We start from the raw sequence: 7,403 nt of genomic DNA on the forward strand, positions 1-7,403 counted from the left end.
TATAAAAGCATCAATGGAAATTAATACATTCCAGGGCTATGTCGTCGTTTTTAAAACAAACTAAGTGTTTCTGAAAGGTAAATTTGTATTTAAGTTTGATTTTGTCATCAATATTGATCTGTCGAGTAAAGAATTTATATTCAAAATGTGTTTCTGTTTTGAATACACCATTCCATGGAGATAATATGCTTAACAAATACTGCTCTTGAGAGCCTCCAGTTTATGCCCCTGTCCTAGTGTCTGATTATTATGTTTTACATCACTATGGACCTTCCTATGGAGCATTATTTACGTTACAAAAGACATATTTATGCTTCGACATAATTTTAACGTCTGTGTAACAGTGTTCTTAATATTGAACTTTAGTCAAAAAGGAACTGTTTGAGTATGAACCAGTTATTAGAGATAACTTTAGTTTCATTAAATTCAAACAATAATAAATATAGGAATATACTGTGTTCCTTTCTCGTAGATGTAAAATTTTGAAAAGTCTGTTGTAGGATCCAGTGAATACCGGAAATCATTTCCGGCTCGCAGTTTGTTTAAATATTTCGTTAATTCAATGAAAACTGCGACGATTTTTTTCACCTTTTTAGTTTTTAACTATGAGCGTACCTACGACCCACTAAAATATTTGAACTGTATCAAGATTTATATTCAAGGAATGTCATGTATAAATAAGATCGTGGGCAGTAGGTACGCTCATTGTTTAAAATGCAGAAAAGGTTTGGAAACTGCCATGTTTCTGTCCTTTTCGCGAATCTTGAGGTGTTTACAGCAACAGAGCATTAATAATATCAGCGGAAGTTGCCAAATCTATCGATGTTTCCAAAAAATAGGTTTTAAACTTTAAAAATATAGGTTTTAAACTTTAAAAATATAGTATCAAAATTGATGGCAGGTCACTTTTGATTTGAACGAAAATTGGGGGCCGTTCTCTTATGCTTAACGTACCTTGTCCTTCACAATTAAGTTTGTTTAGGAAGTTTAAACCTTAGTTTTGAATGTACCAACGTGGAATCGTAAAAGTATATTCTATGAATCATGTCAGTACCGAATTACTGATTGACACTTTATTTCTTGTTGTCGCTTGGATACAATGTTTCATGTGGCTCATATGACATGTACAATGTAAACAACAGAAACTCGAAAGCGACAACTTCTTAAAAGTTATGTTTCATACCCTGTGATCTGTCATAACATGTTGAAATGCATATTGGTAACATGCTCGCCTCTAGTGGTGGATGTCGCGGGTAAGATCCTCGGCCAAATCCAACTTAGTGCTTACAGTCTTTTCATTTACTCCCTCGTTGCTAAGTACGTAATATTTGATATCAAAAAGAATACTTTCCAGGTCAAAAACAAGAGTAAAGAATCAGGTTTAGGTGACGTAAAATCCAGTTCAGGGTCTAGTACAAAGCAGGATTCGATAACATGTTCTCGTTCATGTCGTTGGGAATATGAATCTAATATTTGCCACTGGATTTTACACATCCTCCTCGTCCTCTTCATTTCTACCTCCTACATGGTCTAGTAAAAAGATAGGTGCATTCCTAACCTGTACAACAGTTAACTTGGAGCAGACTTTTTGACTGCTTTTCAAGTTAACTTGAGAAATTTTAAGCAGACAAGCAAGTTAACTTCGTCGTTGTTAAATCAGACCTAAGTCTGCTTTTTGGACTGCTGCAGACATTTTGACAAGTCTGCTTCATACCAGATCTGTGGACAAGTCTGCTCCATACCAGACATGGTGACAAGTCCTGAGGACAGGAATGCCCCAGACCAGTCCTCATGACAGGTTTGTCCAGACCAGACCTGTGGACAGGTCTGCTACTGACCAGACCTGAGGACAGGTCTGCTTATGATGGATTACCGTGTTTAAGACTTTTCATATTTGACCTGAGCTTTTATCATGTAAACAATAATCGCATTGTCCTTTTACCCGGTAAGCCAAATATTATACTCTTACTCTGAATAGATATTATACACATTAAAAATTTAGTTTTTTCTCATTTCATATTTGTATATATATATAAGAATGGCTATAAAATTACACGCTTGTGAGCGACAAATATACATGCAGTTATCATAAAAGAAAGGAAAGTGTTTTTTTTTTTTAATTAGAAGGCAGATAGAAAGGTTATCCAACGCATAGGAATTTTTGTTTACATAAAGGGATATACACATCATTGTTATGTTGCTTCGTTCCCCATTTTTACAGTCTCTTCCTTAATATAACTCTATGCATTTACATGGATTTTTAATTGTAATTCACCTTGTTTGCCTTGGATTTACGATTCTGTTTTTGACAAAATGATCAAACGAACAAATTGTACAGTGTCCGGATATATAAAATGTTGCATAATTATGAACCTTCTCGTCAAGTTCGACAGATTTACATGTATCTTTACCGATTATAAATGATATCTGAGACGCCCGAAAAAAATACACTAGTTTTAAACATGAATGAAATATTTGCCCCTGGACATTTAGCTACCAACAAAATCAATCAACCGACTTATATACTAACAAAATACTATTCCCAAAAGAGAAGTTCTCATACATTTGTTTTATACAAAGCATCCTGAGTTGACAAATTTATGAAAGTTGATGCGGCTATAGAATAGCAAATGATCATGAATATTATGGTCAGTCTGAGTAAACGATTCCCAGATGATGCCACCTCATGCATGTCATACTTCTATCATGTTTATTATAAACATGATAAAGAACAAATATGGTCAGTGTTGTTGATGCAGTCAAGTATTTTAGGTATACGAGCCAGTCTGAGATATTACAAGTACTAAAAAAACTTCTGATTTATTAAGTGGCCATATAGATTAACATGATAAAGTGGAAATATGGTCAGTTTTGGTTGATTGTGTCAACATGGTCAAATAATTTGGTATACGAACCTGCCTGATTTATCAAAATTACTGATTTTCATGACACGTCAATATTTTGAAAACGAAGAGGACATGCTGGTACTCTTAATTGATGCAGACAAGATTTTGTAGTCACTGTGTTCCAATATTGCTGTCATTTGTATCATGCAATTCATCCTGACATAAATAAAAAAACTTCTGAGTTATTATGCGGCCATATAAATTAACATGATGAAGTGCAAATATGGTCAGTTTTGGTTGATGCGGTCAAATGATGTGGTATACGAGCCAGCCTGAGATATCAAAACTACTAAATTTTTTGTGGCGGGTCAATATTTTGAACATTTGTATAATATGAAGACATGCTGGCACTCTAAATTGATGCGGACAGAATTTTGTAGTCATTGTGTTCCAATATTGCTGTCATTTGTATTATACAATCTATACTGACATACATGTAAACATGTTACTGATTACATAATACAGTGAAAATATGGTCGGTTTTGGTTGATGCGGTCAACTAATTTTGTTATCCGAGCCAACCTTATGTATCAAATAAAGGCAACAGTAGTATACCGCTGTTCCAAATTCATTAAACGATTGAGAAAAAAAAACAAATCCGGGTTACAAACTAAAACGTAGGGAACACATCAAATATAAGAGTAGAACAAAGACACAACAGAAACACTAAAATGCAACACGCACAAAAACGAACTATAAGATAACAATAGGCATTTTCCTGACTTGGTACAGGACATTTTAAGAAAAAATGGTGAGTTGAACCTGGTTTTGTGGCTAGCCAAACCTCCCGCTTTAAAGGCAATGTTAAATATAACACTAAAATGACAGTACTACATGACAGGACTACAATACAAATAAATGGAAGGACATACAGGACAGAGAAACACACACATAAACAATACAATAGAACATTACGACAAGCTAATATTTATCAAAGGTGCCAGGCCAAAGATGAAGAGCATTGATGACCCAAAATTCCAAAAAGTTGTGCAAAATACGGCTAGGTTATCTGCCTGAGATAAAAAAAAAATAGTATTTAGAATAATTCATATTTTTGGAAACAGTAAATTTATAAAATATAAAAATGACCATATAATTGATATACACGTTAACACCGAAGTAGTGACTAACTACAGAATAAAAACAAATACGTAAGACAACCTAGATCAGCCCATAAAAACAGCACAGCCGAATAGATCGACGCACATAAGTGACGTCACAGGTAAATTTCTAAAAATTTCCAAAAATAGGATAGGATTCAAGATTAGGTTTGTAATACTGATATTGACTGATTCGGTAAAACTGAAATTTTGTAGCGGGTCAATATTTGGAATAAAAATAGGACATGCTGGCAATCTAAATTGATGCTGACAAAATTGTGCAGTCATTGTGTTCCAATATTGCTGTCATTCGTATTACACAATCCATCCTGACATAAATTATTACTGATTTATTATGCGGCTCTGTAAAATTACATAATCAAGTGCAAATATGGTCAGTTTTGGTTGATGCGGTCAAATAATTTTGTTACACGAGTCAGTCTGAGGTATCAAAACTACTTAGATATTGTTGCGAGTCAATATTTTGTATAAAAAGAGGACATGCTAGCACTCTTTATTGATGCGGACAAATTTTTGTAGTCATTGTGTTCCAATTTTGTTGTCATTTGTGTTATACAATCCATCCTGACATAAAACAAACCACAGCTTTAATATGTGGCCATATAAATTTACATAAATGACGTTAAAATATGGTCATTTTTGGGAGATATAATAATAATTTTGTTATACGAGTCAGACTCAGGTATCAAAACTACTGAAATTATTTTTGACACGTCAATAATTTGAATACAAAGAGGACATGCTGATACTCTAAATTGATGCGGACAAGATGGTATAGTCATTGTGTTTTAATATTGGTGTCATTTGTATTAAACACACCATCCTGATATTAAAATATTACTGATTCACTATGTGGCTATTTTGATTTACATCATAAAGTGCAAATATTGTCAGTTTTGGTTGATGCTGTCAAATGATTTTGTTATATTTGAGCCTGTCTGAGATGTGAAAACTGTTGATTTTTGGTGATAATTCAATTATTATAATAAAAAAGGACATGCTTGCACTGTTCATTGGTGCAGAAAAGGAAATATTAGTAAGCCGATCATAATCATGCTAAGTACCAGTAACTGTACACCAATATTGCTTTCATTTATCACGATTATTTTATATACTCTAAGTACTATTCGTTCTTGGCAAATTGTTTATCGATTTTATCTGATAACGAAAATTAAGATTAATGCTACATTTTAAAAACCGATCAGAACTTATAACAGTTTATATCAAATACATGCATTATGACTTAAAGAATTTGAAATTTATTGGAATAATATTCAATGCCCGTTATAACCATTGCCGACCGAGCGAGGGCTCTATAGCCAGTCAAAGTAGTTAAAAACACCCAATAAGTTAAGTTGTAACCATTATCGTTTTTAATTTATAAAAAGGCAGATCACGGAGAAAATTTGTATAACAAGTAAAGTTTTATGCGTACTATATTTACAAATATATGTATTTTATCTGTATTAAAAAAGGTTAAAAACAAACATCGATGTAAAGAGGTCCTGGTTACAATTTAACGTAAGTGTTGAGCAGACCAGCCAAAAGTAAACTTGAGATCAGGTCTGGTTCGATCGGAGTTGTCAAAATCAAAGTTAACTTATCGCAGGACTGGTTTCGGAGTTAACGTAGCGGACCTTTATCCAAGTTAACTTTTTCGGCAGTCATAAAAACAGTCCTAGGACCAATAGATAAAAGAAATAGTGGTATGATGGCAATGAGACAACTCTCCATCCAAGTCAAAATTTATAAAAGTAAACCATTTTGGGTCAAAGTACGGTCTATAACACGGAGCCATGGCTCACACCGAACAGCAAGCTATAAAGGACCCCAAAAATTACTAGTGTAAAACCATTCAAACGGGAAAACCAACGGTCTAAACTACTAGTATATAAAAAACGAGAAACGAGAAACACTTATGAACCACATCAACAAACGACAACTACTGAACATCAGATTCTTGACTATTGTCCGCTTTTTACGTTAATTTGATTATGGTCCTTGGACTGGTCAGAGCAGTTTTAAATCTTGTCATAGGTTAATTTTGCTCTTTCTAAATTATTAACATCTATTTTATCAGCAATCAAAGCCGGGCTTCAAAGTTATTGTGAAACTGCCTATTCTAGAGGTGGCGTGAATCAGATGTGGATACTAAAAAGTTCCAAAGATCTTTTAGAGTGCATACAATCTAAGACTCTCTCATCTTGCAATAGTATTAAAACATTTGACTTTTCTACACTTTACACAAGTATTCCCCATTCCAAACAAAAAGATAAATTGAAGAGTTGGTATTGCTTTGTTACATAAAAAAGAATGGCGAACGTAGATACAAGTATCTTGTCTTGGGGAGGGATAAATTTTACCTTGTTCAGAATCACTCTGATTCAAACAAAAAATTCTCTGAAACTGACACTATCAAGATGCTTGATTTCTTGATTGAAAACATATTTGTTACGTTTGGAGGACGTGTTTTTCAACAGACTGTCGTCATTCCAATGGGAACGAATTGTGTCCCTCTTCTTGTAGACTTGTTTCTTTATAATTATGAGGCTGACTTCATACTAGAACTTCTTAGGAAGAAAAATAAGAAGTTAGCAATATCCTTTAACTTTACTTTCCGCTATATAGATGATGTTCTCTCACTAAATAATTAAAAAATTGGTGACTATGTTGAACGCATCTATCCCATCGAACTAGAGATAAAGGATACAACAGATACAGTTAATTCTGCCTCATATCTTGACTTCCATTTAAAAATTGACAATAAGGGTCGGTTAAAAACAAAACTTTACGACAAAAGAGATGATTTCAGCTTCCCAATTGTGAACTTTCCACTTCTATGTAGCAGCATTCCAGCAGCGCCTGCATACGGAGTATATATCTCCCAATTGATACGATATGTTTGGGCTTGTCTTTCCTATCATGATTTCCTTGATAGAGGGTTACTGCTCACAAGGCAGCTATTAAACCAAGAGTTCCAAATGGTGAAATTGAAATCATCCCTTCGTTAATTTCACGAACGCCATCACGAGTTGGTTGACCGTTATGGAATAACCGTTTCACAGATGATATCGGGTGTGTTCCTTATGTCGTAATTACATTCCGCTCCTTTTTCACCACGAATGAGACCTACCGAATTAGACTATTTACCGGATTTGTAATAACAAAAGCAACACGACGGGTGCCACATGTGGAGCAGGATCTGCTCACCCTTCCGGAGCACCTGAGATCACCCCCAGTTTCTGGTGGGGTTCGTGTTGATTAGTCTTTAGTTTTCTATGCTGTGTCTTGTGTACTATTATTTGTCTGTTTGTCTTTTTATTTTTTAGCCATGGCATTGTCAGTTTATTTTCGATCAATGATTTTGACTGTCCCT

The sequence above is a fragment of the Mytilus californianus genome, unplaced genomic scaffold (genome assembly GCF_021869535.1).
Source record: "Mytilus californianus isolate M0D057914Y unplaced genomic scaffold, xbMytCali1.0.p SCAF_8, whole genome shotgun sequence".
Taxonomy (NCBI): domain Eukaryota; kingdom Metazoa; phylum Mollusca; class Bivalvia; order Mytilida; family Mytilidae; genus Mytilus; species Mytilus californianus.